The 27,662-nt window shown below is 39.1% G+C and overlaps 1 protein-coding gene across 1 annotated transcript in view; it reads left to right on the top strand.

Annotated features, from left to right (window-relative positions):
* MACROD2 (mono-ADP ribosylhydrolase 2) overlaps nt 1-27,662 on the top strand; it is a 2,010,404-nt gene that overhangs the window by 1,682,226 nt on the left and 300,516 nt on the right. The gene's annotated exons all lie outside the window — the stretch shown is intronic.

Below are 27,662 nucleotides of genomic sequence, written 5' to 3'. Positions count from 1 at the left end.
ACCTCCCAGGATTCACGCCCCGCATAGCCCCCTCCCCTTGGGCTGTACCAGTGGACTTGCCTCGACCAGCATCATGTGCAGAAGGGATGTTGTGCAGCCTTAAGAATGCCTGGCAGCTCCTGCTTTTGTACTCTCAGAGCCCTGGGGTGCTGATCTCTAGGTGACCTTACTACTGTGCTCCGACAGACCACGTGGAAGGGCCAGGTGAAGGAGCAGAGGCAACAGAACCAAGGGAACCACCCAATGAGGAATAACCAAGGCCCCAGACTCATGATGCTCCCAGAGCCATCCAAGCTGAGGCCCCCCCACTTAGGAGGGAAGAGCCCACCTTGAATGTTCCTGCTATGATGCTGTCTGAATTCCTAACCCACAGAACTGTGAGAAAACAAAATTTTGTCTTATGCCACCAAGTCTGGGGGTGATTTATGAAGTAGCAATAGATAGTTGAAAAAATATTTTCTACCAATGCAAGAATCTTATTTTACATACCCATGATGCTTTGTGGTCAGGACAGGAAGAGAAGCCCTATTCCTGAAGTTACAGAGGCACCACGGTGGCCTGGGAGTCCTCGGGCTCAGGCACCCAGTTCAGTGCTGCTGGTGCCTTCCTCCCAGCCTCATGACAAACACAAGACAGAATCATAGTTTATCACTTTTATATTTTGATGTCACTATCTCTCTTTGTGGTGTCAGTGTTTCCCATTGACATAAAGGGGAAAAGAAGTGGGAAGAGAAGAATTCTATACATTATTGTTCAAGAGCCAAGAATAAAACAAATCTCAAATCTCTAAGCTCCAGGTTCTTTTGAGTATAATTCTTATCGTGTTGACAGTCTGGTGAGCGTTTTGCTGATGCTTCTTTCTTCTTTCATGGACTAAGTAAGTAATCATGAAGAAGGAAGAAAGAAAAAGGGACGATCCTGACAGAGTACTCAGTTTATATCATGACTTGATGGAATATCATGAAAGCGTAAGATTGAAGGAAAAATAAAGTTGTGCATTGTCTAAACACTGAATTAAACTGTCATATAACCTTGATTAGCTACTACTTATAAGATGAGACCCTAGAGTTAACCATTCCAGAAGTAAGCAAATATCCAAAGGTATAAGCCTACTGTATGCCCCTACTTAAAAAAAAAAAAGTATCTAGTTTTAATGGTTTCATTAGATATTTTCTTAATGTCAGCAAAATGCTGATATTTTGTCATGAGATTAATGTAATTAATCTCTTGCTGACATTAAGTTAGTTATTTAATCCCAGTCTGGTTTGATACAAACAAACCAGACTGGGATTAAAATAACTAGGGAGATAAGGTGATTGATGACATCATAACAGCAAAACATACTGACAATTTTAGGGCAGTAAAAGGGCTGAAAAATGAGACAGAGATATTAACTTTATGAAAGACAAGAAAATAACTTAGAAGGTGACTATTTTTTGACTTTTGGTAAAAATTTTATTTTGAATAAAACTCACATACTCTAGAAGATGCCGCATAAGGGCACATACATTCTGTAGTCTAATTTTAGAAGAAAGAAACTGATGTTGTTATCTCAGTTTGGTATAGTTTCAATGTCAGGTGTTAAGTCAATCCTGAATCTTTGGGAAAACAGTGACATCACAGCCCCTGTAGTCTGCTTACCAAGGTATAGAATTTACTGTAGCACTCGTGTCTCCTATTGTGGGTTTACAGCTTGATTCAAGATAGTCTTGAAAATTCTTCCAGCCAAGTCTTCTTCACAGATAACTTGCAAGGGATTTTTTTTTCTCTCTTATACCTATCTTATGGCATTGTTTTAATACTCAAAACCATACAGAAGTGATTGACAAGTGTAACACGCTGTTCAAAAGCAAGGTAACCTAAAGACAGGAGAAGAACAGTGCTACTAAGAAAATATTATCCCAGCCCCATTGGACCTCTTTCAATAAGCCAGAAAATTTAGGCCTGATTTTGTGCTAGAAGTAGGTCCACCAGTCCATCCTTCCATGAAAACCAAGCAAGATGGGCATGAAGGAGAAGATACATTTTTTCCAACCCATTTTAGATTAATTGCATCACCTGTATTAGATGTGACCTGATTTGTTTGGGGCTCCAAGTATATGAGTCAATGCTCATTTTCATATCAGGCATAGGTGTCCCTTCCAACAGCAGGTGAGAAGTGGGGAGATGGGATGGCTAGCAGATTGCCAATATTATATTATTTTCCAGTAATAAGGACATTGCCTGTCTTATGGCCATTTGATTACATTTTTGTTCTCATTTAAAATAATCAGATTTTATTCTGAAGCTTTCTAAGTAAATTTGAATGTTACATGAGGTGTGTAACAGAATAAAAATGGAGTTACAGTGACTCCTACCCGATTGCCAACATGCTTCTTTCTATTACTAGTGAGAGTAGAGTGGCTTTTGGGACCAGAAATTTAAACATTATTTTGTACCTAGACTTCAGTTATTTGCTTGGTGATTTTCATGATTCACTAGGTGATAGCTGTGTTGGCCTTCTTTCTGAATAGCACTTCCAAAAGTCTTGGTAGTTATGGCTCATAGTCTTTGCAGAATTGAATTGTCATGAATCTTAACCTTAGTGATAGCATAGAGCTTGTCAATCCTATGGGAATTGGAAATTTCATAAAGTATGACCACTTCTCAGATGAAGTACTGAAACTGTGGAGGCATTTTCAAGTAGAGAGCTGGAGCTATATACATCTAAGGTGGACCAGATAGTCCGGGGCGGGGGGGGAGAAAAATTAGGTTCTGAGGCACAATAAAATCAAGGCAAAAGCAGGAACCCACATTTCAGCCACTTCTCCTTGTATTTGGAAACTTAACTGGGAAGTTCTCTAGACTTTAAGAACTTACCACACTCAACACCCAAAGAACAAATAATCCAATTAAGAAATGGGCAGAAGATATAAACAGACATTTCTCCAAAAAAGATGTACAAATACCAACAGACATATGAAAAAATGCTCCACATCACTCACCATCAGGGAAATACAAATCAAAACCACAATGAGATGGCACCTCACCCCAGTCAGAATGGCTAAAATTAACAAGTCGGGAAGCGACAGATGTTGGTGAGTATGTGGAGAAAGTGGAAACTTCTTGACTGTTGGTGGGAATGCAAATTGGTATAGCCACTCTGGAAAACAGTATGAAGTTGAAAGTAGAGCTCAAAAAGTTGAAAATAGAACTACCCTATGACCCAGCAATTGGACTACCAGGTATCTACCCCAAAGATACAAAGTAGTGATCCAAAGGGGTATGTGCTCCCCAGTGTTTATAACAGCGATGTCCACAATAACCAAACTATGGAAGAACCCAGATGTCCATTGATAGATGAATGGATAAAGAAGATGTGAGATATAGATATATAGATATAGATACAGATGCACACATACATATGCACACAGAATGGAATACTATTCAGCCATCAAAAATGAAATCTTGTCATTTGGAACAATGTGGATGGAACTAGAGGGCATTTTGCTATGCAAAATAAGTCAATCAGAGAAAGACAATTATCATATGATCTCACTCATATATCGAATTTAAGAAACAAAACAGGATCATAGGGGAAGAGAGGGAAAAATAAAACAAGACAAAATCAGAGAGGGAGACAAACCATAAGAGACTCTTAATCATAGGATGCAAATGAGGCTTGCTGGGGGGTGGGGGGGTGAGGGGATGGGTAACTGGGTGATGGATATTAAAGAGGGCATGTGATGTAATGGGCAATAGGTGTTACATACAACCAATGAATTCACTGACCACTACCTCTGAAACCAATAATACATTATATGTTAATTTATTGAATTTAAATTTTTAAAAATGGAAAATAACAAATGATTAAATAAATAAAAGGTGAATGGCATTTTATATTTTAAAAAAACAGACTTTATTTGAACAAACTAGGAAGATAAAAAACAGACTTTATTTGAACAAACACACCATAATGCTTAGTTTGGTTTTGTGGAACTGGGGCAGCTCATAGGGAAATATTAATCAGTTAGGAGAGATCTGCAGAGATTCCACAGAAATTGTAAGAATAATTAGGTTTGATATAAGGCACTACTCAATAATATAGCAAGATGTAGTGGAGTGGTACAAGAATTATAGCCATTGTCAAAATGCAAAGATTTTTCTTTCCAGTTTTCAGGAGAAGACCTGCAAGCTTACTAAAGTTTCACTTACTGTTTAGTATTTGAAACCAGTGAGAGAACTCTATGTCCACATGGGGCTCTGTTGGCCAGGCAGGTGGAGTTTTACCAAACAACAAAGTTTATATTGTATTTCCTTACTATATTTGACTATCAAAAACATGACCCTCTTCTGTGACTCTTCTGTTTGTGTTAAGACACCTATGGTTAATGGCTTTTTGCTTCTCTTATATGATGGACTTTAAAAAGAGATCATTCTCAAAAACCAAGCACATTGTTGATGAAAATGAGTTTAACTTATCAACCTCTTTTTTTGCCATCCTGTGTTCTGGAAATAATTCACATTAGTCATCTTTTAGAAACTGTAAGTCATGTCTTCCCTGCCATGATATCACGCCCTGGTAGCAATCCATTAAGTATTTCATGCTAATAACGACCCCAGGAGATAGTAATTAACCTAATCTTGGGTGTAATAATAGAATCAGAGATTGATGAACAGTTTTCTTCAAATATTTTAAGTAATGGCATAAAACTGAAAGGCCATGCATTGCTTGTCTTAGAAAAACAGTATGGAATATGTTAGAATATCATGAATAAATGAACACTTTCATTTATGAGTTTTATATAGAAATCATTGAGTTTCCCTGCTCGAGGTGCAGCCTGCATGGTAGTTAATCTTCTTGTGGCACTTACTGTATAATGCAACACCTCTTTGGGCAATCTTTTGTATTAAAATATAGCATTTAAGTTCCTTTCCTCCACAGAGCAATGCAGGAATGAATTGTTCAATTTTTTTTTTTAATCACATGCTGGAAATTATTTCAGAAATAACCAAGATGGTAATTTCCATTTAATATCTTTTTTTATAGCTCACTGAAAAATATATAATATTTTCAAACCAGGATAAAATTATTATAAAATGAAAAGAACCTTACTGCGGTAACCAGAAGACTCCTGTCTCAAACTCGCCACCCTCACAAACTCGCCACAAGTCATTTACCCTCTCTCTCTGTTGTTGCTAGAATTATTTTAATCATTAAAATGAAAATACTAATTTACTGACTTCCAGGTAACTTCCATTTTAAATAGTTCTTCCTGTTTAGATCCCTTTCCTCATTCTTATTTCCATCCACCCCATCCCTTCCTGGTGCATTCTAATGACCTGTTATCATGGTCCAGCCCCAAAGAATTATGGTCCATCCCGGATCAGCTTGCAGTTTCTTCCTGTACAGAGAGTTGTCTCTCAACCTCATTGAAGTCATATGTCATCTCTCGCTCAGTAAAGGAGATTGAATGGCAGGGACCAGCTGTTTCCTGACAAAAGCTTAGACCCCATGACAATGGGGTCAATGGATAGGCAAGACATATGCTAAATCAGATAGCATAGAATGCCATTTCTTTTTTTTTTTTTTAAGATTTTATTTGTTTATTTGACACAGAGAGATCACAAGTAGGCAGAGAGGCAGGCAGAGAGAGGGGAGGAAGCAGGCTCCCCGCTGAGCAGAGAGCCCGATGTTGGGCTCGATCCCAGGACCCCGAGACCATGACCTGAGCCGAAGGCAGAGGCTTAACCCTCTGAGCCACCCAGGCACCCCTAGAATGCCATTTCTAATGCAAACTCCCCAAAACATCTTTCAAAGAGGGAGAGAGATATCTTCTGATGAGAAGAAAATAGCACTACCAACTTGAAGTGTGCATGTTAGGATGACTACCACCATCATTTAGAAAAATTGTTTAGTACAAGAGCCACTTCCTCATAAATCACAGGGGTAAATTCACTTAAAAAATGAACATTCGCTCTGAATTTTGATCCATACTCGGCTCAGTAGAAGACCAGCCCAGAGGATTTCACAGTCCAATTAAGGAATTTTAAGGATTTTTCAAAATGAAGCATTGTTGGTAGGAAATTTCCCTGTGAGCTCTGGGTAGCATCCGTGGACTGTAAATTTTCGTTTGCATATTGCAAGTAGGAAAAATATGCTCTACCAGGACATAGCAGTATGCCTTTAAAAATAAAATATGACTATTTTTAAGACAAATATGTGGCCATTATTTTATTTCTTGACATAAAAAGAAAAATTGAATACACATGTTTATGCATAAATGTTGGGCCATTCATAGCATTATTATTTGGGTGAAAAAGTATGAAAATTATCTGTTTTTGGTAAAAGGGGAGGAAATTGCTCAAACCATTTGGGACACTGGTTCATAAACTATATATGAAATCTTTAACAACATGAACTCCAGAGTTTATGCAATTCCCCCAAGAAAAAGATGACTTTAAAAAATAAATCATAATGAGAAATATTATTATTATTCTCACTGGTGGTAAAGGGTCGTTAATAAAACAACCACTGTGATATGTGAATTCTAATATAAAACTATAAAAATATTATTAATGTTCTGTGTAGAGTGAAACAGCTATATTTATGAAATGGAGCTGACATGATTAGGGGCCACCTTGTGCCATGGGAGCAAAGAGACTCTAATTAAGTCCACTCTGTGAATATTTGGATTTTCTGGCATTTAAAGGCGAGGATTTTCTGGCATTGGGGAGGAACAGTAATAACCTGTTTTCATGACTTTTATTCTGCTGCCAGCGCTTCCAAAATCATAAAGAGATGGCTGTAACCTTTTCTGCTAGACCAGGAGATGAACACAGATGTCTGAAGGAAGCGTATTAGGAATCTATTGTCACACCCCATTCACCAGTTCCTTCAACTGTGTGGATTTTTTTACTTCTGGTGAAGCAGGACCTTTTAACTCCATGCTTTCACCTGTGACCCTCTTTCTCTTCCATCTTTGCGTGGGTGATGACTTTACAGTCATAGTTCTGAGTCAAGATGAGACTTTCTTCAGAAAGATTCTTAGGATTTTTAGCAGTTCTCTGAGAGTTGGGGTCCATCATTGTTTTTTGTCTTGTTTTGGTTTTTTGTTTTGGTTTGGTTTTTTGTTTTGGTTTGGTTTTTTGTTTTGTTTGTTTGTAACTGCCAAGAAATCTGCACGCACTGTCCCCATCAAAGCATTTGCCTCTCAATATTGAAACTGACTCTTTAGGTCTTGATTTCCTCCAGAAGACTGGCTACTCCATGGCCCAGTGTATGTGTCTCATTTACCACTCTACCCATTACTCTTTGCATAGTGCCTGGCACCTAGTATCAATAAGCATCTGCTTATTGAGGGAGGGATGGATGCAGGGAGGAAGAGGATATGATCTACATGAAAACAAGCAGGGAGATAACAACGATGGGGTGGTCCAAAGACAGTGAGAAGACTGAAGGGACTAAACTTTAGTGCTGATGTTATTTTCTCCCAATTGTACAAGATGATGCATATCTTCTCAGTGGATTGTAGATTGGAACTTTTCCCCTTTGAAGAGAGATAAGAAATAGAATAAATTCAATATATTTGCCAGTGATAATTTGTTAAATGCCTGTATATAAAGGAAGGAGCTTGAGGGTTTCAGGGGCCAAATGGATTTACCATGTTTCAATACAAAACAACTTTTAGAGTTGTATAAGGGATTGCAAATCACTTTAGAAAATCAAGTTTTACTTGGAAGAAGGAGTTGCCAGTAAAATGACATTATTGCAACAAGTGAAGTTCATTTAATTAGGCTTAGTAGATGCCTCTACACAGCCCCTACTACATATAAGGCAAAAGATGGACCAGCTGAAAATAAGAATAGGTAGTTAGAAGAGGCTTTCAAACTAATGTTACAACAATTAGTTAAAATACATATAATTTGTTGTATCTATCATAACTCACTGATGGGGCTTACATGTAAACAATAATGTTTTACCCTGAAAATTAAATATAGAGAATACAAATTCCTCCAAGCTCAGTTTCAAGATGGGTTTTTGGGCGGCTAACATGAAGGAAAGGTTGTGTATGTGACATCACATTTGTGCCACCTTCTAGCATCTTCCTAGGATGATATGCAATGTTTTATCTGATGGATATGTTAGAATGTCTGATAAGTGAATAATCTGAATGTTTTTATAATTAGGTTCAATGTAACCTGTCTAGCAAGTCTATAGTCTATGCTAGGTTCTATGCTAAGCACTGAAAAGATAAGGTAAGATAAGATAATGGTCTTTTCCATCCATGGAGTCAAATTGAGAGAACATATTGGAATCAGGCCTGAGAACTCTATGCTCTGAACATACCAGACTGTTCACTTTCCCCTGGATATGGCAAAGAACATTCACTTATCTGTGATTCTGCTCATGTGTTTATATACTTAGATTTTTGAGACACACACCCCTTTCTCTCAAATTACTGTCTCTTTGAGGAGTTTCAAAAGCCGGTTTAGAAATTGGAATGAGAATTTCCTAAGTTTTGCTTTCTGTTCTACTTCAAGTGCCATGCCCAATCTCAGAGGCCAGGGTCTCCACAACAAGTTTAGTTTTGTAAGCAAACAAGGAATTATTGGTAGGGAAATTCATTTAGGTCACTAACAAAGGATGGCCTAACGCACAGTGATGTGAACAGCTAAGCACTAGCTGTTTGCATAGGGGGTCTAAGAGGTACAAAAAGGGCAAAAAAGAGGCCAGAAAGCTTCACAAGAGCATCAGCATCTGAGGTGGAGTTTGAGGGAGCAATCTGACATTGGCAGGCAGGCGTGTTGGGGAAGGGACCCTTGAGCAAAATCATGGAGAGGCAAACATGCTTTGAGATGTGACGAATCCCTTGAAAACCATAGACTGTGATCCTGGATTCCTCCAAATATAAGTAAGATGAGAAAATGATCTGAAAGATAGGAGAAAATGAAAGTGCCTACACTTTTTTTTTTTTGATGTACATAATCTGCGCAAATTTTCTGAAGGTGAACTCGCCCCACATTTGCTCAAATAAATTACCTTACCTTTCTCAATGAGTTCTGTGCCATATGAATGTGGAGAGAGAAGGGTACTGGTTTCAGTAAAAAAAAAAAAAAAAAAAAAAAAAAAAAAAAAAAGTGAGAGAGAACATTTTATTATCAAACTATGAAAACTGAAAAAATCTTAATGCTTAATAATGTTTTTTACTAAACAGGTAATGCCGATCATTGACATTTATCAGATGATGTGTTGTAATGGGTGTAAGTATTCCCTGAGCACAGGCCCATGACTGTGTTGGATACCAAGGGACATTGCTCAGTAGGACAGCCTGGATCTTAGTCCTCTGTTGTGGGCAGTTCCCTACTGTCTAAAGACAGTGGATCCCCCACCCACCCACTCCACCTCTCCCATTCCCCATTTCCATTACCACCCACAGTGCCCCCGCCATAACTAGCCTGAGAGAAATAGCTGGAGTTTGGCCTATGGGCAGACGTAAGGGATGCATCTGATTTTTGAACGTAGTGGAAAAGCATAGAATGGTTTTAAACCGAGGAATTCATGACCAGATATACATTCTTTAAAGATCTCCATGTCTGTTGTGCGAGTGATTCCAAGGGCAGGAGGAGGGGATATAAGAAGGACATCCAGCAAGGAGACTATTGAAATAGTGTAAGTGAGGGAAGGTGGTTGGTGGCACTAGGACGGGCACAATAGATAATGACACATAGTAGATAAGATGTATTTGCTGGCAGCTTAGACAGTTTGAGGAACAAAAGGAAGGAAGGAATCAAGGGTGATTCTTAGGAGTTTGAATTTAGGAATAGAATGTACCATGCTGGTAGGATTTACTGAGATACAGATAAAGAAGGAGCAAATAAAGTTCTGCTTTGGTCATGTCAGATGTGGGCTATCTCTAAGATGGGTAAGGTTGGCATATGGATACAGGAAGTGGGCACTGTCGTCATGGTCAGAATGGAAAAATACCTTTGGAAGACATCAGCATATGGATGGTATTTAGACTCATGGGCTGGATAAAAGCGCACAGGGAATCCTTTCTGTTTAGTCAAAATAATTTATGAGTTGAGAATGTTTAACATCCTGAACCCAGCTCTTTCCTGCGTAAAATGCCTCCTCCATTGATAGCATGTTATGTGCACAGGAAATAACTGTGATTTCTGCCTTCTAGGAGCACACAATCTAAAATAGACCCTGATGACACAACCAAGGGAGCTTCCCTTTTTCCTCTGATCCCCGAGCCTTCATGATAATAACACAGACTAGAATCATAGTCTGTAGGGACTTATATACTCATTATCCCATTTTTTTTTTTTGTCCTTCCACAATCCTTAGAGTACGAAGGATGTTTGCCACCCCCTGTTTGATGTACTCAGCTCTTTAAGTAGTTGTTCATTTTCTTTTTTAAAGATTTTATTTATTTAAGAGAGAATGGGAGAGGGAAGGAGAGGGAGAAGCAGAGTCCCTGCTGGGCAGGGAGCCCAATGTGGGACTCCATCCCAGGACCCTGGGATCATGACCTGAGCCAGAGGCAGATACTTAACTGGCTGAGCCACCCAAGTATCCCTAAGTAGATACTCTTATTCCTACTTTTAGCAGATGAGAATGTAGGCCCTAATATTAAGTAAGCAACACTTCTTGGAGATATCACTAAAGCAGTGGGTGAGAGTGGTAGAGGGAAGATTCTTCTGACTCCAAGAGTCCAGGGATTCTAGTTTTGGATGGAACTTTCCTGCATGTACCAACTTTTCCAAGGAAATGGAGCACCAGTTGAGAGCAAGAACTCTAGAGTCTGTCAGAATCGAGTCAAACCCCAGCTCCGCTCTTGATAATTGGGTGATTTTAGAAGTAAGATGGCTTTTAGGCCTGGGTTTCTTAATCTTTACAATGAAGATGCTAATATTTACCTCTCAAGTTCTTTGCAAATTCATATATCCATCCATGTACCCAGCCTTCCACTAACCAACCTATTCATTCATCTACCAGCAGCATACAATAATAAGCTCCTACTATGTGCCAGGCTCTGTTTTAGGCATTGAGAACTCATTTATGCAGAAAATAAAGCCAGACCCGCATTCTTTGTGGGAAGCAATCAATGACCAATCAATAAATTAATATAGACCAACACAGGAGACAGTAATAAGAGCTGTCAAAAAAGTAAGTGTCGAGGATCATGGGTATTTGGAAAAGGCTTCTATGAGTAGGGAGGCTTCTCTAAGCAGGCACCTGGACTAGGATAAATGAAATCATATGCAAAATGTACTTAGCATGGTGCTTGACACCCATTGCTGAGCCATGGAATCCTGGAAAAAGGAGAGTTAAAAGCAGACATGGGTCGTATCCAGGAACACATACTCATTGTCCAGCCTAGAGAGAGCCTCAGCTTTCGAAGTTTGTTCATCCCACTGGCTAAATTATGCGATAGTCTCTGACTGCTTTAGCTGATGTCAGCGATGATTCCAACTGCTATTTTTCAGAATCTGTGCCCAAAGAACATCTTCTAATCATGATTTAACTTCCCATGTAAACCTGGCCACCTGGGGAGAACATCTAATCATACCAGCCTCAAGTATTGGACTTCAGTTCTTAGCTATTTCTTGGTGTATGTTGATACAGAGACACTCTAATTATGATTTGGTTTCCTGTGTAGCTTGGCCGCATGGAGTGAATGTGGACTTTGATTATTCCCATTCCTGTGACAGCTCTCGCTCATTATAAGCTGAGCATCTGGCATTTTGATTGAGCATATTTGCCTCCTGAATTTAGGTAATGTTGGTGCCTAGCACATAGTAGGCGCTCAGTAAACACCCACTGATTGACAGACTGAGGCTTCTCCCAGAGTCAGACTTTCAAGTGTAAGTTCACCAGAGGGATGACAAATGCCACCCTGCAGGGTCCCCCACAGAGCCAGCCTGACCATGTTTGCCAGGCATCCATCCACTGTCACTGCATGGACTCAGGACACAGACCGACTTTTGTACATCCACAAGGACTTGAAACTCCTCCCTCAACCTATTCCAGGGTCAAGGGGAGAAACAGGAAAGTCAAGCAGGATAACAAGAGGAGAGGAGCTCTACTCCTCCACTCCAGATGAGCCTGGCTGCCAGGCCAATTTGAGAGCAGAGATCTAAGAGGTAGTTATATTCCTGGGAGCAATGTTTCCTCTCACCTTCAGAGCCCTGGCAGGGGAAATAAGGGGGCTGAGGGCAGGGGTGAGGGAGTGGGACTTATTCGGCTCCTGTGGATGGTGAAACAGTCCCGGGTCTCTAATCACGACGATAATAGCAATGATTCACTTAAGATTCAGCGGGCCCTGCATTTCATACTCGATACCTATCGCTTTACTTAATTTTACCCACCCTGCAGGCCATTGCATCTATCAGCTGGAAACCTCTCTTCCTTTTGATTCAAACCCACATTTTCCAGAAATGTTTAATGAAGGTTTCTGGCTTTTTGGCTAAACAAACACTGTGCATGAATCTATCGGTTTCTCTGTGATACCCAGCCCAGTAATTTCTCTTCTCTCTCTGAGCCTCACGCCAAGAGATACTGTCTTGTATTCTGTTAGGTAGTAGGACTATCCTGCTGTTTGCTACCAGCAGATTCATTTTTCCTATGGCTCAGTTTATATAAGCTTTCTTGAGGAACAGACTTGATGGTTGGCAGCTGATGGAAATTTCCATTCCTCTACCTTTTCCCTCACTCCCGTCCCACACTCACTACTGCCTCTCAGCCTCTGAAGCCCGGCGGAATCTGGAAGCTTCAACTCCACTCAAGCATTAATAAGTTGAGAAAATGGAATAAATATAATTAAGACCCCATTGTTAAAGATGCTAGCATTGTTTTCTTTCCTACTAGGTCAAGTTGCCACTTTTTTTTTTTTTTCTTTTTTTGAATGTGTAGTACCTCTGGCAAGCCCAAATACGTAAGATTTTATGTGAGGCACCTTTATTATATAAAAATGAATATTTTTTCTTAACTCCCTCAGTAAGTATATGTTTCCTTGACCAAATTAATTAACTATAGGAGGCCTCAAGTTCTTCTTCATTTTTTTTTAATAGGCAGCTGTATTAGATTAGTGGTTTTCAATGTCTTTTAGGTGGTGAAGTGTGTGCAAGCCGTGATATGTTTTGTGGAATACCATAACACGTTAACACATTAACATTAGACAGGCAAACATACAATTTTGTGACATCCCCAATACTATCCTATATGTGATTCTAATAGAGGCAAAAGTTAACACCTATGAAGATGCAATTCATTCATTCATCTATCAGATAAGTGTTATTAGGTATCTTCACAAACATTTCTCAAGCTAGCCTCACCTGGGCATGGGGGTGTTCTTTTATTTTATTTTATTTTTTTTAAGATTTTATTTATTTATTTGACAGAGAGAGATCACAAGCAGGCAGAGAGGCAGGCAGAGAGACAGGAGGAAGCAGGCTCCCTGCTGAGCAGAGAGCCCGATGCGGGACTCGATCCCAGGACTCTGAGATCATGAGCTGAGCCGAAGGCAGCGGCTTAACCCACTGAGCCACCCAGGCGCCCGGGGGGTGTTCTTTTAAAACAGGATGCTGGGTTGCCTGGGTGACTCTGTGGGTTAAGCATCTGCCTTTGGCTCAGGTCATGATCCCAGAGTGCTGGGATCCAGTCCTGCATCCGGCTCCTTGCTCAGCAGGGAGCCTGCTTCTCCCTCTACCTGCTCCTCCCCCTGCATATGCACCCCTCTCTCACTCTCTGACAAATAAATCTTTAAATCAATCAATCAATCAATCAAACATAGTGTGCTGGGCCCCATTGAGCATCATAATAAATTCTCAGAGGATGCTGACGCGGATGTTGCTGATCTGGGAAGCATTCTTTGAGAACCACTGGCTTACTCCAGGCCAGCAGTTCACAAAGTAGAGCTCATGAGCCAAGCGTGGTACAACCTTCTTTTCATAAATTACGTTTTATTGGGACACAGCCGCCCCCATTTATTTATGTACTATCTAGTGCTGCCTTTGTGCTGTAATGGCAGCTAGTGGCTGGGACAGAAACTGTATGTCCCAAAAAGCCTGAAATATTTTCTATCTGGCCCTTTACAGAAGAAGTTCATAACCGGTTATCAGAATAAACTTCTGCAAAAGTTTAATCTAGGTCTCTCTTCCTGGAGCTTGCATTCTAAAGCAGAACTACACATTTAACGACATTCAAAGGAAAAGTATAATCGAAAGTCTTAATTGAAGAATTCTACCTTCAGTTACTTGTAACCTTGTTATTCTTTCTTTCCTTTAAGGACCACCTCCCCATTCATATCTCTCTAACTCTAGCCAGTGTCACAACCTCTTCCAGTCTGCATGATCAAAATACCCCCAGGCTGGTCTTTTCCTCTCAATACTTTCTGCTTCCAGTGTCTTCCAGCTGGCCTTTCAAGATTAAATATTCTAAATGTAGCTATTAGGTGACGATTGTCTTTGGAAGAAGATTCTATTACCCCAGTTTGCCACACTGTGACACCAAACCACTCCCACTGCCTTATCTACCACCTGAGATTTCCCCATGGTTGCAGGCTTTGCATTGACCTGCTCGGAAATGGAAACAGTAATGAGTTTTGCCAGCAGGAATGGCAAGGCAAATAGTATGCTGCACATTATCACAGGCTCTGCCACCTTCTTGTTTTTCTCTCTGACCCAGGCAAGAGCCTCTTGACTCACTTCATTTTGCAGCTGGCCCGTAGAGGCATCTGAGTTTGCAGCCCCATTAAACTCTCCATTAAAACCACACCAGCTTATTCACCATCTTCCAAATGACTTATTATGCCTTATTCTAAGTAATTTATTGTTTATATTAGTTCTTGATTAGCTACTTATCACTCATAGTAGTTCTATATGCCTAATGACAAATCATCTCAAAACTCTGTCTTAGGTTGGGTTTAGTTGCGTATTTTCCGAGAGTCAGGATTTGAGGAGTGTCTTACCTGGGTGGCTTTTGCTCAGGGTCTTTCATGAGGTTATGGTTTGGATATCGATGTGGTGACCGTCATCTGAAGTTTCGACTAAGTCTATAGGACCAGCCTGTAGCAGAGGGCTCACTGTCCAGCTGGCAAATCCGTGTGGGTGGTTGCCTGTCTGCATCCATTCGTGATCACATGGATCTTTCCTTCTTATAGAGGCCAGCTTCTCACCGAGCAAGTGAGCCGAGAAAGCAAGACATAAGCCACAGTGTTTTTCAAGACGTAGCCTCAGAAGTCACACACTTCACCAATTCTGTGTTGTCTTTTTTGTTACATAGGTCAGTCCTAATCAAAGTGGAAGAGAATGACACAGGAGTAGGAAGAGCAGGGGATCAGAATCATTGGGGACCATTTTTAAACCTGGACCCACATAGTTTTAATTCCTCCCTGACTCCAGGCAGGGACTTCACTTTCACCATTTTCTCCCTGTCTGGAACATTCTCTTTTGTTCTATTTCCTGAATCAGATCATCTTTTTCATGCTCTCATGTTGGTCCCGTCATCCCTGTGACATCTCCTCTGAATGTTTTAGCCTGAAGAAACTGCCTCTTCCTTTGTTCTCCTGTGGGCTCATTATCCTTATCACACACTTTAGCAGTTACTCACACACAGGAAATGATTTTTATTCACAAGTGAACTAGTCCAAAGAGCTCAGCTCTCCCTGAGTAAGGAAATTCTTTAATATTACTATAAAAATCTGTGTGAGGCATTGGGTGGGGGGAACCCTTTGAGATTGAACTGTATTGGATTACATCATCTATTGTGAGTAACATTGTTACATTTGCTATCTACTTAAGAGATATGCGTCTCCCAGAGCAGTACGACTCATATATTCATATAAATCATGTAGGCATCTAGTTAAATGGAGATTAAGATTCAGTAGGTATAGGGTGAGGTCTGAGATTCTCCCTCTGTAACAAGCTCCAAGGTGATGCCCGTGCTGGTGGCCCACGGAACCCACTTTGAGCAGTAAGGTACCAGAATACTAGAAGACAGGCATAACACAGTATATGAATTGAAAGTAGATTAAAAAAGAGGTGTATTGAAGAGAGTCATGGCTCTGTTCAATCACTAAAATTGGCAAGGCATAAATATTTAAAATCATGAATCACCCACGTTATTTCTTTATTATTCTGTTGTGCTGTCCATTATTTTTATATGTACATATATGTCTTTGTCTCCTCCCGCCTTGATTATAGATTCTTTTGGATTGAGTGCATCCATGTCACACATGGAAATGAAGCATAGTTCTTTTTCCTGAGTAGGTACTCAGTAAAAGTCTACTGTTTGATTGCTCTGCTGCTGATTCATTCCCATCATTACTTCCGAAAATATATCTGTTTTCAGTGTAGAGGTCTCAAAATGCCTTTTCCCTGGGAATATGAATTTATTTATTACTGAATATGATTCCTCATAATAAAATAAAACATTAACTGGTAGGTCTAAATAGGTGCTGAATTAAATTAATAATATCAGATTAATAGAAAAAAGTCAGATGCAGTAACACCCCAATCCAATTAAATCAGAATCTTTGCGGGTTTGCCCATGTATGGTACATTTTAAAGCTCTCTGGGTGATTCCAATATGAAGCAGAAGTTGAGCATTGCTAGTTTAATTCATATCCTACTAGATTTTAAAATAGAATAATTATATTTTTATTATTGTTCCCCAAAGCATATTGTTTAATAATATGTAATTTGAAAATATCAATGAAGGGCAGTCCAGAGAAAATATTTTTCTTTTCTTTTCTTTTTTAATTTTTTAAAATTTAATTTAATTTAATTTTTTTTCAGTGTTGCAAAATTCATTGTTTATGCACCCCACCCAGTGCCCATGCAATGCATGCCCTCCTTAATACCCCCACCAGGCTCACCTAACCCCCCACCACTCCTCCCCTCCAAAACCCTCACTTTGTTTCTCAGAGTCCACAGTCTCTCATGGTTTGTCTCCCCCTCCGATTTCCCCCCAAGTCACTTCTCCTCTCCATCTCCCAATGTCCTCCATGTTATTCCTTATGCTCCACAAGTAAGTAAAACCATATGATAATTAACTTTCTCTGTGTGACTTATTTCACTCAGCATAATCTCCTCCAGTCCCATACATGCTGATGCAAAAGTTGGGTATTCATCCTTTCTGAATGCTGAGTACTATTCCATTGTGTATATGGACCACATCTTCTTTATCCTTTTGTCTGTTGAAGGGCATCTTGGCTCTTTCCACAGATTGGTTACTGTGGACATGGCTGCTATGAACATTGGGGTACATATGCCCCTTCTTTTCACTACATCTGTATCTTTGGGGTAAATACCCAGTTGTGCAATTGCTGGGTCATAGAGTAGCTCTATTTTTAATTTCTTAAGGAATCTCCACACTGTTTTCCAAAGTGGTTGTACCGACTTCCTTTTCTTTCTTTCTTTCTTTCTTTTTCTTTTCTTTTTTTTTTTTTTTTTGGCTAACAGGATGTAATTGAATCAGTTTATGGATTAATGTAGATAAACTATAGTAATTTTTGTAATCCTTGTGCAATCTAACTTTAAAAACATGTGGCTTCTTAATCAGACAGAGCTTATTGATGTAGCTTGTACCTTTCCCTTAAAGTAAATATATCAGATCATTTTGCCAAATTATTCTCATCATTTTAAAAACATGAAGATGTGTTGCAGACATTTTGTATGTGCTAGTCAAAGTCAGTCTCAGCTCTAAATAGGGCATATAAAGGTTGTTATCATAGAAGGATCTCTGTATCATTTAGGAGCGTTTTACTCAGAAAAAAATAAGGTCAGTTTTTTGCTTACTCAACAGCAGAAACTGTGAAAGGTAGACTAAAGACAGCCTAGTAGTGTTAATAGGACCCTGAACGTGAGTCAGAATACTTGGCTTGTCCATGAAGCTCTGTCTCATACTCGCTGTGTAACCCTTGACAAGTCTCTTAACTTCTGATGGTCTCCAGTGTTTTATTTGTAAAATGAATGTATTGAGGTAGAAGGCATATATGATTCCTATAGCTGGAAAAGGGAAAGGTGAGAGAGTAATGGGCTTTGAGTGCTTCCAAGTCAGGCTTTGTGTGAAGTGATTTAAAATAATTCTCACAGAACTCTCAAAAATCCAATAACTCTATAAAGAATTTTCAAGTGGGCGGACACAGAAATCACTAAGTTGTTAAAGTAAGCCCGTGAAAAATCAGATAACACAAAATAAAAATACATTAGTTTCTTTGATTCTGATTCCCTCTCAGATAGAGCATTTCATACATCATGAATGTCAACCAGTTTGTTTTATAGATGAGAGAACTGAAACCCAGAAATCTCCAGGGACTTCCAGTTACTAACGTTGGATATAGCACACTGTTAGGTGAGGAGAATTTGTCCAGTTTCATAGTAAAACCTTCTACTTCACCTAAAAGCTTTATCATCCTCATGCTTGAATGTTTTATTCTGCATTGAGGAGGAGGTAGCTTCTAGATGTATATTCACGGTAACTCAGAATGTCTGAAGCTGCTGTATCAGGAAGACCTTCACAGGATGCCTAGGCTCCAATACATGGGTCTGATGTTACAAATCCAGATTGGCATACCATGGGCTGCTATCATTGGTACCATGGAACTTGGATACTTTTCTGGACAAGTATTTCATAACTAGGTTCACAAAGGTTGTTACTCCTTCAGGCTAAAAATCACAGTTCATCCACCCCCTAAAAGATATAAATAGTAAATTACACAGTGTCATATTGATGTCATACATATAACCATTTAGAGTCCAGTGCACAGAAAGATCACGGGCACCATGCACTCACCTGATCTGGGTGAAGGAATTAAGTGGGAGGGCCTAAAATAGTCATTCTCAAAGACAGGCCCAGGGAACCATTAATTCAACATCGTTTCATCAGGGGGAGTAAAGCTATGCCCAGGTGAGATACATAGCTAAAATCCTGGTAATTTGAAACAAGAGTCTGTGCTAATCATCCAGTTAGTCAACAAAACCAAGTAAGGATCATGCTTCTACTATATGTCAAATATTTTTTTAGGCACTGGGGATATAATGATGGATAAAACTGTCCATGACTTCAAAGAGTTTACATTCTGGTGGAAAGATAAAGATACCCAAAATTACAAAATTAAAAAAAAAAAAGATCACATTAGGTATTAATTAGTAGGATGAGGAAAATAGAAAGGGAAGTGTTAGGGAAAGGAACCCTTTTATCTCTGAAGGGCAAGGGGGGATCATAGGGATATTCTTCATGAATTAAGATTCAAACGATGAATGGTACTTTTCGAGACATAGTTCCCTGACCTTGTGATGCTTACCTTTCCATGGGGTTCACAGATCAAGAAGGAACACATAATAAGAAGAAAATTATAACACACATCAGAAGATAAGAGCTTTAGGGGGAAAAAAAGAGCATTAGGAGGACCAGGAGTGGGCATGGAGTGGTTGGTGGGGGGAGGCTCACTAAGTGAGGCAGGAGCCAAGACTCAAAGCATCCAGATGTGCTTATCCATGAAGATATGTGGAAAAGAACATTCTGGGAAGTAGGAATAGCAAACACAGAGCTGTGTTGGAGAAACAGCAAGGAAGTGAGTGTGACTGGAGGAAAGTGAGCAAAGTGAGGAAGAAAACAGTGAGAGACATGATCAGAGGGCGGGTGCAAGCCTGGTCATTTCCAATAATGCCAGGACTTTGGCTTTTCCTCTGAGAGATGGGGGTAGGCATTGTGGAGCCTTCACTATCATTCTAAGATCGGCATGGGCAGAGAAACCAAGGAATTCCATCCCAAATGAGAGGCGGGGAAAAAAAAGCCCCCAGGAAGGCTGGGCTTTACCATGAAGTGGTGAGCCCATGAGATGTGAGTCCACCACATCCATGCACAGTGGTCCTAGAGATGGCAGTGAGGAGGAAGGGCAGGCTGATTCTTGTAGGGGCCTGTGACTTCAGAGGTGACTAGTAATGCTTTCTTAGGAAATTATTATTTTTTTCTTTTCTTTTTAATTGTGTTATATTAGTGACCATAAAATACATTCATTAATTTTTGATGCAGTGTTCCAAGAGTCAGTGTTTATGCACCACACCCAGTGCTCCATGCAATACATGCCCTCCTTAATACTCATCACCAGGCTAACACATCCCCCCACCCTCCTCTCCTCTAAACCCTCAGTTTGTTTCTCAGAGTCTACAGTCTCTCATGGCTCATCTGTCCCTCTGATTTGCTCCAATTCACTTTTCCTTTCCTCCTCCTAATGTCCTCCATGTTATCCTTATGTTCCTCAAGTAAGTGAAACCATATGATAATTGACTTTCTCTGTGTGACTTATTTCACTCAGCATAATCTCCTCCAGTCCCATACATGCTGATGCAAAAGTTGGGTATTCATCCTTTCTGAATGCTGAGTACTATTCCATTGTGTATATGGACCACATCTTCTTTATCCTTTTGTCTGTTGAAGGGCATCTTGGCTCTTTCCACAGATTGGTTACTGTGGACATGGCTGCTGTGAACATTGGGGTACGTACGCCCCTTCTTTTCACTACATCTGTATCTTTGGGGTAAATACCCAGTTGTGCAATTGCTGGGTCATAGAGTAGCTCTATTTTTAATTTTTTTTAAGGAATCTCCATACTGTTTTCCAAAGTGGCTGCACCAACCTGCATTATTTTTTTTGCATTATTGTATATTATTTTTTAATCTAGGAGCCTTCTGACTTCCTAAAATGACAATAACAGACTATTCTCTAGAAGCAAAATGTAAACATGCACGCAACTCCTTATAAAAAGAAAAGTACCTAAAGCAGTCCATAAAACTTTAAATTTCAATAGAGTGCTAGTTTGATTAGGGAAACTACAGCATTTTTGCTGTCTTCATTAAGCATGTTATATGATCTCTGAGAATTCTGATTATCTGCATCCAAAAGGGAAGTTATACTCTCCTTTTATCTCTAACAGATGTGGGCATCAAATGTTTATGGGCATGAAAAAGGTCCTTCCACTATAGGAAACCCCATCAAGTAGCAGGCTTTTTTTTTTTTTTTTAATGTTGTTTTATGCACAAAACATTTCTTGCGAAATCACTGAGGCCACATAAACGTGAAAGCAGCAGTGTAGTATTTTCATAACACATATTTGTCTTTCACTGCTGTTTTTGGCACAATTTGTCTCACAGTGATCTTTGGGTTAGTGGTTTCTAAGTAGCCATCGGACTTGACCTTCCAGGGCCCCACGGACAGAGATGCACTGATCTACGGAGACCACCTTTGGGGATCCCACTTTTGGCTAAAGCACAAGTAAAGTGTTTTTTTTTTTTTTTCCCTGAGGTTATTTTATTAATCCTTGCCATTTCCTTCCACTGTCCCTTATAGAAACAGAATTAAATTGCATTGGGAAAAATATTTCATTCATATTTTATTGTTTTAATATCTTATATTAGTATCTCTGCTGATTTACGAGCCCTAATCCTTTGTCCATCTGTTTTGTATTCTCCATGTCTATCAGGGGTGTTGAATGAGGGTAGCCAGTAAATAGGCTTTCAGGGAAGAATGTGGGGAGTTGGGTGGAGTGGGGTAAGGTGAATGAAGGCTTATTTTCTCATTGATCTTTTACTTTGCTTTCCAAAGCAGGGGATACTGATCGCATGCTTCTGATCAGCTGTAAGGAGGGGCGGTAATGCCTAGTAGTTATATGTTATATAGTATCTGTTCATTGCTGAAATAAAAGGGAAAGCTTAAAAAAAAAAAAAGGTGCTTCATATAAATGGAAAGTCTGGACACTTGACAATACTTCTCAGTATATTGAAAATCGTCTTTCTTTCTCCCCAGACTCACCCAGCCTTGACTGTCATGTTAGCCATTTTCATTTCTGCCTGCTCGGCATTGAGCAGCTGCTGGCCTTCATGGGGAGAGAGAGCCTCCATTTGCTCTGAGCTCCTTGCTGGGTGTAGTGATTGCCTGCATATCGCATCAGGACGACAGTGGGCACTCTAGCTCAGGGAAATGGAGTGTGCTTTTCCTTACCATGACAGTCTGCTTTTGTGCTTTGATTTCACAGAGTGTTAAAAAAAAAAAAAAGCAGGTATTAGAATATTTATTCTTGGCTGCTGATAGACCCTGCATTCCTACTGGCAGGAGTTTTCAATCCACTCTTGACAACTGGCATGAATCATTCTCTGCTTTAGAGTAATATCATCTTGCTTGAAGTTTCATAGGCAAACACCATGAAGGTCCCCATTTTGCTGGATTCCTGTATGTTACTGATTAAGAGAGAATAATTGTGATGAAGTGGTCATTGGACACCATTTCCTAAATGCTGCTAGTGTTACTTTTTCCTGGGTTCTCCAAGGGGGGAAAAAAATCAAGCATTTGATTTGGATTCTTTCTTTTCTCTTTCTTTCTTTCTTTCTTTCTTTCTTTCTTTCTTTCTTTCTTTCTTTCTTTCTCTTTCTTTCTTTCTCTCTCTCTCTTGCTCTTTCTTTCTTTCTTTCTTTCCTTCTTTCCTTCTTTCTTTCCTTTTGATTTTATTTATTTAAGAGAGGGAGCAAGTGCCTGTGCATGAGCAGGAGGAGGGGCAGAGAGAAAGGGAGAAGCAGATTCCCCTCCTCGCAGGGAGCCCGATGCTGGTCTTGATGTGGGGCTAGATCCCAGGACCCTGAGATCTTGACCTGAACTGAAGGCAGACTCTTAACCCTTTTAACTGACTGAGCCACCCAGGTGCCCCTCTTACCTCCCCTCTTGAAATGCATGACTGAGAAACTGTCACTTCCTTCCACGATATTTGGTTATTCTCTTGAAAAAGGAAGCAAAACAAGAATATTATTCTGTGAGAATACCCCAGCCCTGTTGTATGAGGTGGCCACCTTCTACTTTAAAGTGATCTGGCCATCCAAATATTGCTTCTCACAATATCGTACTTGTTAAAAGGTATAGAACAGACATCTTCACACTTTTTTTTTTTAAGGATAGAGTAAATATGTTAAGCTTTGCAGGTCATATAGTCTCTATCACAGCTGCTCAACTGTGTTGTACTGTAAAAGCAACCATAAGACGTTAGGTAAATAGACATGGCAGTGTTCCAATAAAACTTAATTCACAAAACCAGATGGTAGACTGCAGTTGGCCCACAGGCAATAGTTTCCTGACCTTTGGTATAGAAGATGATTCTTGGAACCTTTGGCATAACTGCTCTCCGTCTGCTCTTAGTTGATTAAGAAGATGTTGCCAAAGGTCCTAGCAGCAACTTCCCCACCATGAGTGATTTCTGCTGATATAATTACACATCTTGTTTTTAATTCTATTTGCTCTAGATCCATCACCTGCTGGCAAGAGCCAGGGAAATTGTTGTGAAAACAATACCAACACACACACACACACACACACCCAGAGGATCCAGGAGTCCAAACTCTCTAAAGTGTAGCTTTATTTTGCCATCCGAGCTTGGAAGGGTGTCCTTCATTTTGGCTTCCCATCCCTGTGTCCATTGCCTGCTCCCACTATTTCGGTCCTGGCAAGCTGAGATCCTACGGCCTCCTAACCTCACATTAGCAACATCACTGGCCCCTTTGATGTTCCTATTGGAACACCATCCATGAGCTAGCCCTTCGACAATGCAGAAAGCTTTCCATGGGCCTTACCTGATATGATCCCGGCCCAATCGTTTGAAGCCATTACCATTTTTTTTTTTAATTTATTGTTTTCACTAATAAAATAGCCCTGGAAAGGTTGAGTGACTTCGCCAAAATGCCATATCAAATTTATTTGTTGGAACTAGTTTTTTAACCTTTGTGTGACTGAGTAATCCCTGACTCTTAACCCCCTGGGGACCTGTCCTCTATCTGGCAATGTTCTTTAGTCCCAGTTCACAGAAAATCTGTCTTTCGCTGTTTCTGTTTCACATTTTTACTCAGATAGATTATCAGTAGCCTGGCTGCCAGGCCCCATTCTCTGGGAAAAGAAGGAAAGCTACAGAAGAGGACCCAGCCTAAAAATGTTTTAAAATATCTGATGCTGACCACCAGGACCATTGATAGTAGGAGATAAGTCTTTAGTCAAAAATGAAATTTCAAAATTTCAAAGATAGGAAATCTGCCTCTTCCCTTAGAGTTAAGCAAGACCAGTGCTATCCAGGGAGGTCCTTGGGTCTGGTTCCCAGGGCTCTTATGAAACAGTGAAAGCTTCATGCTTTCTGAACCCTGGGACTGGGCTGCAGGGGCTGATCTGGTCAAGGGTAGGTTGTAGGAAACTGGATGCTACAGTGAGATGGTCTTACCCAAGCAATGGAAGAAAGCAACCCCTGAAGTAAATGGTAATGTTGAAAACTCATAGTCCATGGAATCCGGGAGGTCAGGAGGGAAGGGTGAAAATTATCAAGACTAGAGAAGGTTAAAGCAGTTGATAAAGTTGGGTTGTAGCACTGGGAATCCTGTGCTGGTATACACACATACACACTTACACACGCATTTATACACCCAAGTTCCCCTGGGGTATTCTACTGGGCGAAAGTCATTGTGTTGACTACAGACATTGAAAAGAAACAACTAACCAATCACACAAAATCCAGTCATTCTAGACCGGCTGATTATCTGCTTAGCTCTTTAGCAAGGGAGCCAAACGCATGAGAGCCAGGAGTTGACCTACATCAATCTGTAAGGATTCTCTTTTCTTCTCCTGTTGCTTCAAGCAGAGAGGTGCCTCGGAAATTCTTTGCTCCACTAAGAAGTCCTTGGCTTCTGCCACTCACTGTTCTTTACACAATTATCTCAAATCCTCTGCCATATGGCATTTGAGCTACCTTCTTCCAATAGCTACTTTTTTTAAATATTTGAAGTAGAAAGGGATCTGAAGAAAAGAGAAAGAAGAAGCCAAAAGACAAAGATGGTTAAGAAACCAAGCATAGACTCTTGTTATGAAGAAAAGGGTAAGAGGGAAGAAAAGACAAATAAGCAAGATTGTTTCTAAATGAGGTATACAGATTTTAGGCCTGATTCGATTTTTCACACAACCTTCATAATGAATCACTCACTCTGAATCAAACACCCGTGAATTCCTATGAATCCTTTATAAAAGGCCTGGAGGAATACCTATAATCTTTGTACAGATATTTGCCATATCTTTTAAATTTTTCTAATAAATATGCATTTATAACTATCTATGCTTATATAATACAGATATATACGTATTTAGAAAGATATACTGTATGTGCCTGTGTGTGAGTATATGCTCCCCAAGTTTTAAACTAAAAAATTTTAAACTTACTTAAAACTCCCAAATTTTTTCAATTAAATGTTCAAGAATTTTAAAGAGATAAGGAAGTCTTCTGGTGAATTGGAAGTCCACTCTACTCAATGATGTATCTTAATTGTAACTACATACACATTTGTTACACTGCCATAGGAACATGCCAGTTAAGATGTTGTTTAGGGCCTAATGTTAAGAGTTTATAAATTTGTATCAGAAATTAATTTGTTACTTTGGCTTCTTTGCTGGAATATAATTTTATGTTTAAACTGCCATCATTCAATTATTTTATAATGATGAAAAAACCAAATCCATGTTAAGTTGTTTTATTTTGTTAGTGGTTTTTTTTTTTTAATGTCTTCTAACAAGAACATTCTAGGATGCAAAAGAATTTGCTTCTCACTTTTTCCTATATATGGCCAGAAACTTGAACTGAATTAAAAACGAAGCCAAAGTGAAAACTAGCTTTGTCCCTAGATTTTTTTTTTTAAACTATAGAGGCTATACTTCTGTGTTATAGTAACTAACTAGAATTTTCTTTCTAACTACCTGTCATTAATAGCTTAGCTACTTAGAAACCCAACTCTGTGTCTAAGATATGGTCTTGGTTGACATAAATTTTATTTTAATTTTATGATGGCCTACGATTCCCTAATATTCCAACATTCTTTTTTTTTTCCAGTATATTTAAACTAAGACACCCATTTCTCCTACTAACCCCCCAGCCCTGCCTCTGGCATAGATAGATGATAGGTAGATAGATAGACAGAGTCCACATATCAGAGACATCATATAGTATTTGTCTTTCTCTCTCTGACTTAATTCACTTATCATAATTAAGGTCCACCCATGTTATTACAAATGGCAGGATTTTATTCTTTTTTATGGTTGATAATAGTCCACTGTGTATATATACCACATTTTTAATCCGGTCATCCACTGGTGGACACTTAGATTGCTTCTGTATCTGGGCTATTGTAAATAATACTGCAATGAACATAGGGTTGTATGTATCTTTTCAAATTAGTATTTTTTTGTTTGTTTGTTTTCTTCAGATAAATACCCAGAAGTAGAGTTACTCGATTATATAGTAGTTCTGTTTTTAATTTTTTGAGGAACCTCCATCCTGTTTTCTGTAGGAGCTGCACCAATTTACATTCCCACCAGCAGTGCACAAGGATTCCCTTTCCTCCCCATCCTCACCAACACTCGTTATTTCTTGCCTTTTTGATAACAGCCATTTGATCAGGCATGAGATGATATCTCATTTGGTTTTAATCTGCATTTCCCTGATGATTAATGATGGATCTTTTCATGTACCTCTTGGCCACCTGTATATTTTCACTGGAAAAACATATATTCAAATCTTCTACCCATTTTTTAAATCAAGAAAAATTTTTGTGCTATCAGTTGTACGAGTTCTTTATATATCATTTACTAATAAATGTATTAGTGGTGATTTTTAAAAATTGATTTGGGGACTACTCTTGAGCATTGTTTTAAAATGTGATGGAGAGCTATCTTTGTCCTGTATTGGCAAAATATGTATGTCTAGTGTCAGCTCTGCCAAAGAGAATTGTATTTGCCTTGGTCAACTAACCTAACTCTGAACTTACCTTGGAGAAACTTTTTTCTTTTTTTTCTTGCATAATAAAAAATATAAGACATTAATGCAAAATAAAAATCAACAAAGGGTTACAATATTAAAATATACATCACTATATATGTACACACACACACACACACACATAAAACTATGTGAGAATCTTATTGATTTTAGGCCATAACAAGATAAAATTAATCAGCACTCCATCTCTACCAAATTTTTAGCCTTTACAAAATAAGTGGAGAATGATTGATTATTTTTTGTCTGTAAGATAAGGTTTATTAGTAAATCAAATAATATTGCCATTCACATGTTGCATATATTTGTTAAATGACTCTATGAGCACCTCATCTAGAGACATTTGCTAATTTTTGTAGTATATATCTTAATTAATGTTGATAATTAGTGCCATTTATTATTATTATTATTATTATTATTAGCTTATTCTAATTCCAGGTCCTATAATAAGTGCTTAATTTTTTGTTGTTGTTAGAATCACTTAGTCATTACAGTCTCAGGAGGTAGATCGTTTTATTACCCCCGTTTTTCAGATAAAAAGATTAAAGATTGCCCTGTCCCCCTCAAGTTCACCACCCAATAGTGATAACCAGTTTCCTTAAGATTATGTAAGTAGTTCTAAAAGTATTAGTCCATGCAATATATTATCATTTTTACTCCAAATTATGCAAGGTATTACATCATTTTACATCTTAATAGCACAGAAGAGAAATAAAACTATTATTTTCTTCATTCACTACAGTCTTTCAACCAGCCCACAGGAGTGACTACTATTAAAAAAACAACAACAACAAAAAAAAAAACACATAAAAACTTGCCCCAGATATCTGT

The sequence above is a fragment of the Lutra lutra genome, chromosome 9 (assembly GCF_902655055.1).
Source record: "Lutra lutra chromosome 9, mLutLut1.2, whole genome shotgun sequence".
Taxonomy (NCBI): domain Eukaryota; kingdom Metazoa; phylum Chordata; class Mammalia; order Carnivora; family Mustelidae; genus Lutra; species Lutra lutra.
This window is presented reverse-complemented; position numbering and strand designations above follow the sequence as displayed.